This window comes from Silurus aristotelis (assembly GCF_946808225.1).
Source record: "Silurus aristotelis genome assembly, chromosome: 20".
Lineage (NCBI taxonomy): Eukaryota > Metazoa > Chordata > Actinopteri > Siluriformes > Siluridae > Silurus > Silurus aristotelis.
Window position 1 is genome coordinate 6,990,980 of NC_139593.1, and position 11,342 is coordinate 7,002,321.

Here is an 11,342-nt window from a genome sequence, read left to right on the forward strand (position 1 = left end):
TGATTCTGGTTCCTCTCAAGGTTTCTTCCTCATCTAAGGGAGTTTTTCCTTGCCACAGTCACCACGGCTGCTCATCAGGGATAAATACACACCGTTCACCTTGACTGTTGATTTCTGTAAAGCTGCTTTGAGACAATGTCTGTTGTTATATTGCGCTATACAAATAAACTTGACTTGACTTGACTAAATCCATAAACAGATACTGAGATTTAAAGGTGCTTTTTACTTCACATGTACATTAAAGCATAGTGAAATTCTTTCATCACCAATCCCAGTGATGTTAAAAAGCTGGGGTCGGTCATGATACAGCACCCCTGTAGTACAGAGGGTTAAGGGCCTTGCTCTAGGGCCAAAGAGTGGTAGCTTGGCAATACTAGGGCATAAACCTATGTGGGGAGGTGGTATCTTAGTATTTAAGGCATTGGACTTTGGATCCAAAGGCGAGGAGTTCTAATCCCAGCCACACCAAGCTGCTACTTCTGGGCCCCTGAGCAAGGCCCTTAACCATGTAGCTGCTCAGTTGCATGAATGAGTTAACTGTTAACTGTAAGTCTGGATGTTATTTGACACAAAACATGTTAAAAGCACACAGAAAAAACTATTTATTTCGTACTAGTTTTCTCCATTGCGAGGGGTTTCACATTTAGAGTATATTTCCAGCATTAACACAGTTCTATTTGTAGGGTTTCCTCAGGATATAACATCATGAAGACTCCTTCAGGAAATGTCATCATAATTATGCCTCAAAGTCGATCGGTGCCCCTCTTGCACCTGAATGACCTCCAGCATAACACATAAAGGGGTTTTTCTGAGGTGATTTTGGGCCCAAAGTTACCTCAGAAAAAAAACCCTTCCTGTGTTTTTTTCCCTCTTGTATTAAGGCATTGCGAGTTTGCAGTAATTGACAACACCTAATGTGGACGTATGACATGATTGGACAAAACATCTGTAAGATTTATATAGCAGGGTGTACCGTAGCGTGTCCCTCATGTATTATTCAAACGTTCGCCCCTGATCCCTGCTCAGCTGCACTACTAACGTGGCAGTTTATTTTCCTGTGGTGCCCCCTTCAGACACGCTTCACCTTGAAATCAGCATGAACAGTGGAAAGGGGGGTTGGGGTGTGGTGAGAAAAGAAAACACAACGCCTTCTCTGCATAACAATCAGCATTTGAAATGCAAATCAGCCCCAGATGATGATATAACTCGGCCTATTTCAGTCGTTCCTGATTTAAAGTCCGTGATTTCACCAAGTGTGTTCAAGGCTGGAAAAATCAGCCCGTGGTATCTTGTCCTTCCTTTAATTCTATGTGGGTGACGGGTTACTTTTTCAGTCAGCAACACACGTCCTTGGTATCGCATCTCTGTTCAGTAACGCACAATCCCTCAGGGTGAATACCCGCCCACACCGGGACGCACCGTGACACATGGCAATCCTCCGATGTCTTAAATTACACACTCCGAGTTTGTATTAACAGCCCCAATATTGCGGCAGGCGTGGCAGCCATCCATCAAAGGGGCAATTTCATCATAAGCCGAGGCCCGTTTCAGAAGGAATAAGTGAGGCCATTCATCACGATGCGTATTGTGCGGCAGAGCCATGTGGCCTTATAGATGTACATCTTTATTAAAAGGGCTGAAATGGCTTGTATGAGCTACAACAGTCAGAGTGAGGCTTTCAGAGAAGCTATATGAGCTCTGTTATATGGGCCGGCAAGATGGATTTTTCCTTAGACCTCATGTCTATGGGTGTAAAAGTATAATTATAGGTGTATTTATCCGAAAGGTGTTCAAGTCAAATCAGGACTTTTGAGTTTATAAAATAAAAGAACCAATTTCAAGGAGCTGAAACTACATTTATTGTTCCACATACTCCCACATACTCCCCTGCTGTTATACACTTTTCTGAACATTTTAGTAAACACCTGGAAAGATAAGATTCGGCATTCTTCGATACACCAAACCGTCCTTGGACAGCCTGCTTTGATTATCCAGGATCAGGCATTTGTGTGCTGAATGTTCACAGGAGTGACTGCTGTGGCCAGGGAACCACCACGACCGGAATTGTCAATGACAAGACGTACGGCCATCTTTGAAACATTTACACCATTCAAATGTTTTACCGCGGCTGAGAACCAGATAAAACTATAAAAAAAATATGACCCATATGGTCATAACCGTAACGTGTTTGAAGTGTAGTGAAGTGAAGTTTCTGTAGAAATCCACGGGTTTTAAGCTTTCATTCACAAGAAACTTCACACGTACTTACACTGTTGCCTGCCATCTTGAGTAAGGGTCTCTGGACTGGCCTGTGACATGTGCACCACCTATCAGTAATATTACACACTAGCCACTTACTACTGTGTGTATTATCACCACACTAGCATCTATTTTTATACCTGTACAATTAAAAGTCCCGGTTTGACCTGAACGCCGCTTGTACATCAGCCACTCTGTATGAATACGCTTGCAATTTCTGCATACTTTCCCTGAGCGTGTTATTAATCTTTGGGTTGATTACTCATGAGCGTATAAATTCTAAATTATGAACGACCGCCGTAACTACATTAAAACTCTTGAGAATGATGCTAGTTATGAGAGGGAGAAATACAAAGATTCTGTAACAAAAAATAAAGATAATCGATAGCCAGTTAGCAAAAAATAATTAGTTGTAACATATAATAAACTATATAAAATACACCAGTAGGTAAATGGAAAATGTTATAGAATTGACTATCTTGTAACAATACGAAGAATGTAATGGTGCTTTATAATTGTTACATGTACTTCATAGCACATTGAAATAACCTCTGCACATATCCTAGCGATGTTATTAAGCTGGGGTCAGCCATGATACAGTGTCCCTGGAGCACAAGAGGGTTAAGTTCCTTGCTAAGGGACCCCAAGAGTAGCAGTTTGGCGATACCAGGGCTTGAATTCCCAACCTTCTGATCAGTAACCCAGAGACATAACTACTGAGCTACCACCTCCCACAAAAAGTTCAGCACCTAACATGAGGCTCAAACCCATAGTCCATGTTTCTCTCTCTCCATCTTCCCTCCTTCTCTCGAAATACACAGGCTCATGAGGTAGCAGTGATCTTGTCCCACTGACTGAGTCATCCTGACACCCTGCTGATGGATGAAGCCCCTTTTCAAATGGAAAACACTCACTGCAGCTGAGGACGGCGCCACATGAACCGCCTAAAGATCCATGAGGTTACTGTGCAGAAGTCCCCTTCAAGAAACATGAGCGTAGAGATGGACTGTAATTTATATAATCAGTTTGCAACAATGGCTTAGAACTACAGCTGCCATGAACAGTTTTGCATTTAAGTGTCCATCAGTGAACAACAGATAACCTCAACAATGATAAAACTATGAACAGATGAATGAATGGACATACAGTGTCACCCAGAGGAGAATAAGTTCATTTATTAGTCTGGTTTCTCTCAAGGTTTCTTCCTCATGATGTCTCTGAGTTTTTCCTTGCCACTGTCATCACTGGCTCACTCATTGGGGGCACATGTATGACTCTACAATGTAATAAATTTAAGTTTTTCTGTAAAGCTGCTTTGGAACAATGTCCAATGCTAAAAGTAGTATATAATATATATTTGGTTATTAAAAAAATAAAATAAAAAAATTAACAGGAAGGTGCTGTGTAAAAGACCTGATATAATAGTTACTCTAATTCTACATGCTATATTATTATCCACTTATATTTACATTTAATGTAAGCAGATAGCAGAAACTGGAAATGTGTGGGTTTTTTTTATGATATAGTTGCTTATTCAGTTGCATCTCCTTTTCCTCCCTCTATGTTTCCTATTACCCATAAAATCATCTATCCATCCCAAACCATTCTTGTATCAGAAAATATTAAATCACAACTGTTAGAAAATAACTGACATTTATTCCTTAAGTATAAATATCTCCTCAGCCAAGTTTAAATGATATCTACAATTACACACAATTATTATTATTTTTTTAAATTGTTGAATATTGCATATTGCAGGGTTTTTGGCATACGGTTCTTTGCTGTTGTTATTGAAAAAAAAAACAACGATAGATATCAGGGCATCGATATGAACTTGTAAAAACCTGTAGAAACCAATCATATTTGAGAATATAATGGTGGATTTTTTATTTGTTCATTTCCTGTATAGTGAGTATTTTTTTTCCCACATAAATTGTAATGAATGTGCAAAGAATGAGACTATATCAAGCAAACAGGCAGCATTACAACAATGTCTCCTTTTCAGCAAAGATAAATACTCAATTTAAAAATCTTTTAGGATGTACACCATAAATGTTTTTGTATGTTATCCGGTTTATGAAACACAGCCATGTTCGGTTTACTTATTGGAAAATGTACTATACTAAATCCAGCAACAAGAGACAGACACACCCAAAAACATTGAAAATCCATTTTCCATCCATTTTCTTTCAGCCACTCTGCTTCACCTACTTATTGCCATTTTCAGTAGCCAGCAGTGAAATCTGTCCATGCCAATAATTCACATGTAGTGCAATTACTGTCCTTTTCCCATCTGTCTTAGAGCACCTAATATCACCCACAAAGCATTGCACCATAACCCCAGTTCTTTTTGAGAGCATAGAGAAAGATAGCTGGCCCAGGCTTGGGTTCTCATTTGGACAAACTTTGAGAGGCCTTTAAAAGCCATTTGGACTATAAGTGCACTGACGCCGGGAAATCATAAAAAAAAGTTTTGAAAATCAGCTCTGGAGCTTCATTCAGAAAAATATCTGGAGTAGGATTTGGTACAGCTCATGTTTAGACTTTTATATTTGGCTATATAAATAACAATAACAGTTGATCATTTCAGAGGCAAACTGTATAATTATAGGCATCGGCTATATGTATAATGAATAGTTCATATACAAATAAATGTTCATTTAAAGTTTTAGCCCTGAACATCTTTATATTTCTGTAACTTATAATGTAACAATCTGAACATAAAATTTGAATAAATAATTTGGACACTTTATAATTTTTCAGGTTGAACTTTAACACGTCTAAACAGCTTTAGGTAGTGCTGAATTTGTACAGTGGTTGACTTTGGTTTAATTCCAAATAAAACAAATAGGAATAAGGTTATTCCCCTTCAAGTGTGTGTGCACACAACTGCTACAATACTTTTCTGCTGAAGCCAATTCATAGAGAATTCATCGGAATATTCCAATCACCTTTTTTTTCCCCCCAAATATGCAGCAAAATGACATTTAAAAAATGTGCAATGTTTAAATCCTATGCTTACATAACGTTTGTTGATTTGATGTTGGGCCAAGAGTAAGTGGTGTAACTGAGCATGTTGACTTCTGTAGTGACAGTGAGAATTTGACAAAAAGGTTTTTTTCTCTTCTTCTTCTTCTTCTTCTTCTTCTTCTTCTTCTTCTTCTTCTTCTTCTTCAGACTACTCCCATTAGGGGTCACCACAGCAGATATCCGTCTTTATACTACTCTGTCCTCTACCTCTGCCTCTTTCAAACCAACTATTCCTTTCACAGTTGTGGTTGTAGTGTAGAGGTTTGGAGTCTTAACTGGGTTTTTTGATTTAGTAAAATGGTATTCACCCTCCATATGTGAAATGCCTCTCTCTCTGTAATGCCACATGTTGTTATATTGCGTACATTGATGGTTTCTATAATTGTGACGTGATAGTGGTGGTATTAAGAGGTGAATTAAGTCGGGTAAGTCCCCACTGAATGCCCAGGTACCAAATGTATGGCCTGCCCTTGCCCTATTGCAATTACATATCAGGTTTGAATATTGTGCCAGTGGTTGCATGTGAAGAATTTAAAACAGTGTCTACTTTCAGCCTCATGTTTTTTCCCCATTAAACAGATCATGATTGTATGGTTCTTGTTGGGTGGAGATTATTTATGTAAGTACAGTATTCAGTGCCAACATCAACCACAGCATTAAAGTGGTGCAACCAAAATGTTGTCACTCTGGGGAACATAAATATCCCAGTAGTGGGATAGCTGGAGCAGATTTATTAAACCATGGACCTTCAGACCCACATGGAGTCATAAAATAGATTAACTATTTGAGTCTTTTTTAGATGTGAATTTACTGAAATTTATAGAATCAGAGTATTTACACAAATCTGTGTATTTACCAATCTCATTCATAACCTCGTTCCCTGGACTAGAAAGATCATTACCACGTTTTTAATCATTTCTGTCAGGATCTCATCCTCAATTCGTCTTTTGGTTTGTTATCCATCAGTGAATCATCAGTCATCCCCCCGGATTCGGCCTACAGCTTGTATGCATAGAAGCATTCAAGGTCAACTTGACGTGCTGCTTCGTTTGAACATAAAAAATGGCAGCCGTTTTACCTCCTACTGAAGATCTCATTCAGTGAAAAAAAAAAAAACGTTTGATATTTTAGTGAGTGCCGACCATCTTACCAACATTGGTGATTTAATGGGTTCAGAATAAAATATTTAAAGCAGCCAAGTGTAATAAGACTCTCCAGGATTAATACTAACAAAAGTTTGTAAAGTGCCCAAGTACTATTTATTTCGGTGTACTTCAGTAGAAATGCACTTTCTATTGGTATATTGGTAATATTAGCAGCCTACAAAACAAAAGTATCAGGAGATCATGAGGTTTGAACCTGACCTTAAAACAACGCCACCTGAACACATTTTGGATAATTAATAGAAATAGATATTATAAGGTAGCAAATGAAAATTTTTGTCCTCAAAGTTGATATGATAGGAGCAGAATAAATGGGCAAGTGTAAGGATTTGTGTGATTTTGACAAGGGCCCAATTGTGACGTCTAGACAACTGGTTCAGAGAATCTCCAAAACTGCAGCTCTTGTGGGATGTTCCTGGTCTGCAGTGGTCAGTATCTATCAAAAGTGCTCCAAGGAAGGAACAGTGTGGCAACATGGTCGTGGGTGGCTGAGGCTCATTGATGCACGTGGGGAGCAAAGGCTGGCTGATCTGATCCAACAGACGAGCTCCTGTAGCTCAAACTGCTAAATAAGTTTATACTGTTAATGATCGATACGTCAGAACTGACCAACACAATATTAGGCAGGTGGTCATAACATTATACCTTATTAATTAATACGGAGTTCAATCCAAACAATGACAAGTTCGAATATCTGAAAAATATTCCTTCAATAGCATCCTTCCTGTTGAAATATATTTTACGAGTATTTTACGCTTACAAATGAATGAACAACAAGGACTAGGAATTTAGAGACGTTCCTGTCAAGCTGTCGGAAGGTTCTAGTTGTCTTCTGACATTTTTCTCCCCATTTTGTTTATTTGCTACTCTCACTATATGCATTGGTAGACAGCAACAGATTTTATTTTTGTACCCTTCTCTTGTTTCACGTATGTATCAAAGCATTTTCATTGTTTGAAACCTTGACTTCACTATATTTTAATGTTTAATATCATATCATATTGGGGGAGTGGTGGCTCCAGCGGTTAAGGCGCTGGGTTGTCGATCGGAAGGTCTGGGGTTCAAGCCCCGGCATCGCCAAGCTGCCACTCTTGGGCCCTTGAGCAAGGCCCTTAACCCTCTATGCTCTGGGGGTCCCTTACAAGGGAAATATCAAGGTCCGTGACGTGGGGCCCCCTTCCCGTGGGCTCACCACCTGCAGGAGGGACTGTAAGGGACGGTGCTGTGAGGATTGGGCAGCAGTCGAAGGCGGGGGCCTGCTTAGACTGCTGCTCCCGCGACCCGGATAAGCGGGAGAAAATGAATGAATGAATGAATGAATGAATATCATATCAGTACTATAAAGTGGAAATATAAACAGTGTTGAATAAAAAGCTATGGTAAAATCGGAACCCCAAGGTTCTAGTGAGAGTGTGTGGATTGAAGGTTCTCAGCATGTCTGGCGAACATATCAACATTTATGAATCTGGAAACTGAAACCAGCACACTCTTACTTCAAAATCCTTACCACACCTCGCACTGCAGCATGCTCCCGCAGATCTTCTAGCACTGCTCGGCTTGTCCCACCGTCTCTCAGGGTAAGAGGTAGGTATACTCCAAGACTCTTTTCTGTTCTGGCACCAAAGTGATGGAATGAACTTCCCCTTGATGTCTTCTTCTCATGTCGTTTTTTTTTTTTTTTTATCATGTAACTCCATAGACACTACACAGTGCAATAAATCAGTTTTCTTTGGTCTGAATCTTTGCATTATTGTTACAATATTTGTGGGAGTCACGTAACAAAAGAACTAAAGACACGGACCAGAAGATATGAAGCTACTCATTCTGTTTATCATAATTAGCTCAAAAGTATTGTATGTAGACTTGTCAAGGAATCTGCTTGGTAAAAAAAAAAAAAACATTATTGCATTTCTGATCAAAGAAACAAATCTAAATGCCTCAAAAAAAAAAAAAAAAAGATTATTATGAACGAGAATCAAAGAACCAAGTCGCTAAAATGATCAGATTTTCCCATCACTATTGCTGATGCATTAACACAATTTGTATAAATAGCTGTCTGCCCTCTTCCACATACATGAGCCCAAAAACACACATGGTTGGTTAGTGGTACTGGGATTGACAGCAGATCATGAGTGTATATACACCATTCAAAACAACTCCAAAATAGCTTTTCCTGGCAGCCAGCCATATTCTAAACACCCTCTAATAACCCGAGTTTATACTGAACTGGATTTTACCTCAATTTCCTTTGTGACTTGTGACTTTCTGTTACAAGCCAATGCGTACTGATTTCTGTGCTTGGTGTGTAATCATGTTTATATTAATCTGTGCATTGTTCATTCCAGCACTTCTAAGCAGTGGTTATATGTTAAATGTGGAATATCGGTTTGCTCTAAGACAGAAATTCTTATATGCTCAGACAGACTTAAGCCAAAAAAGCTTATTCTGATCTTTAATTCTGCTTCCGTGCTCTCTAATGACGGCTGTGACATTGTCAGGAACTCATAATCTCCTGTCAAAACATTTTTGGGTTAGGTTTTGTGTTAGGGTTAGACTTTTCTGTTGCTCCTCTTACAAGCAAAAGACTCATCAATATATTGTATTGCATGCATTTAAAATGTCTGTAATGATTGTTCTTTTCTTTTATCTCGCATACGTGTTGAAACCACATTATATAGAACTATCATCTCACTTAAAGCAGAAGCTGCATTTCTTAATGCGCCACTGGCTTTTATAAAGTTCATCCAGGTTAATGTGTGGATTAACAATAGCTTAATGTGCCACAGATGCTCACAGCAGGTGAGCAACGAGAATCCCAGTGAAGAAACGATGAGCAAATACTTGTGCGAAAAAATGCATTCAGGCCAAAGGAGAGCTCCTTTTGATAAACAAAAAAAAATTCCTAAAAAAGACCTGGGTTTTAAATAATCTCTCAGATGATTTAGGGTCACATGTTCAGTTCGAGAAGATTGTTAGTGAGCAATTGGTATGATGCATCTTTTCATGATTTCCATTTGTTTTTTTCCAGCCATATTTGACCTTTTCCCAAAACTATTACAGCAAATGTCTCCTGCTATAAGCTCTGACCTCAACCCTACTAAAAACTTTTGGGATGAATTAAAACTTTTTTAAAACTTTTTTATTTTATTTCTATTTGTTTCTCATTGTTTATTATTGTTCTATTGTTATTTTTTTATATTTTTCTTTTTTTACTTTCATCCTATTAATTAATTAATTAATTAATTTATTTATTTTCTATATCCTTCTTCTTCTTTCGGCTTCTTCCATTAGGTGGCGCCACAGCGGATCATCCGTCTCCAAAACCTCCTGTCCTCTACATCTGCCTCTGTCACACCAACTACCTGCATGTCTTCCCTCACCACATCCTTTAACCTCCTCCTTGGTCTTCCTCTTTTCCTCCTTCCTGGTATCTCCATCCTCAGCATTCTCCTATCGATATACCCCATGTCCCTCCTCTGCATATGCCCAAACCATCTCAATCTCGCCTCCCTCACCTTGTCTCCAAAACATCCTACATGCGATGTCCCTCTAATAAACTGATTTCTAATCCTGTCCATCGTCGTTACTCCCACTGTAAACCTCAACATTTTCAGCTCTGCTACCTCCAGCTCCACCTCCTGTCTTTTACTCAATGCCACTGTCTCTAAACCATACAATTTCTATATCAAATATAGATATATTATTTATAAACTATTTGGGATACTCCATGCTAAACAGGAAGTTCAACTGAAATCATCTCCATTTCCTAAAGATCATTCAAAGAAGAAAAGTTGTCACTTTGAAAATTCAACCCAGTTAAATGAACAGCAGCTACGCTAATTGCTCTCAACTGCTTCTTTTTCTCTCCCCATCCCGAGTCTTCCTGAGGTTTGGCCAGCTCCAGTCACGTCCCACCTCGTGAAAATTATGGACTTTAAAGAAGTAAATGCCGAACTCGCAAACAACCTGAACCATCTAGAAACGTACCAGTGCCAATTGGATCCCACTGCATGTGTGGAGTTTTGACATTGGGCCTCCTGGAGTGTTTAAAGGCTCTGGCATGGAGAAGCTGATGCTGGATCTGTGATGATCACAAATGTTGAGCTCAGTAGCTCCTAGTTTTATATCAAAGACTGTGGAAAGAACATTTACTTATAATCTTATACTCCAGTGCTCATGTTAGTTCTCACTCTCCAGTGTTCTGTATTGTTAAGAGATTTATGATCAGACTCTTGATGTCACCCAAATGAGGATGGGTTCCCCTTTTGAGTCTGGTTCCTCTCAAGGTTTCTTTCTCATAACATCTAAGGGAGATTTTCCTTGCCACTGTCGCCACGGCTGCTCATCAGGGATAAATACACACCATTCACCTTAACTGTTACATTCTGTAAAGCTGCTTTGAGACAATGTCTGTTGTGAAATGCGCTATAGAAATACACTTAATTTGACTTAAATAAATCCTGATTAAATCACTTATAAATTATTTATTTTTCTCAACTCATTAGCACGCATGCTAGTTACCTATGTTTTGTGCCACTCCATGCGACTCATTTAAAAGCTAAATACAGATCATAAAATATGAGATCGATGACATAACACACTGTTGATCGGTGATGTTTTCTCAGATTGAGGGCTAAAAAAATAACCATGAACAAACGGTTAAACGGTATCATGGATGTGAAGGCACGTTAATAATAAGGATGAATAAATTGCTCCACTTGGAGCTCGTCGCTAACCTGTTTCATCTGGATTCGTGGTGTTTGGCAAACAGATAGATCAGGTACATCAGGCATCAAACAGGTAGATCAACAAGACTCCTCTAGCTCCATAACATCAGGCTGCTTTGTGTTTACAGATTGACTTTTTCTGAAGAACATCATTAAAATTACA

At 38.9% G+C, this 11,342-nt stretch overlaps 1 long non-coding RNA gene across 1 annotated transcript; it reads right to left on the reverse strand.

Moving 5' to 3' along the window:
• Window positions 1-880: 880 nt before the first annotated feature.
• On the reverse strand, window positions 881-4,062 carry LOC310715858. The gene is made up of 2 exons (XR_014530419.1): window positions 3,131-4,062; window positions 881-3,081 (listed from the first exon to the last, which is right to left on the reverse strand). It is a non-coding gene; the product is annotated as an uncharacterized lncRNA (long non-coding RNA).
• Between the last annotated feature and the right edge of the window lie 7,280 nt (window positions 4,063-11,342).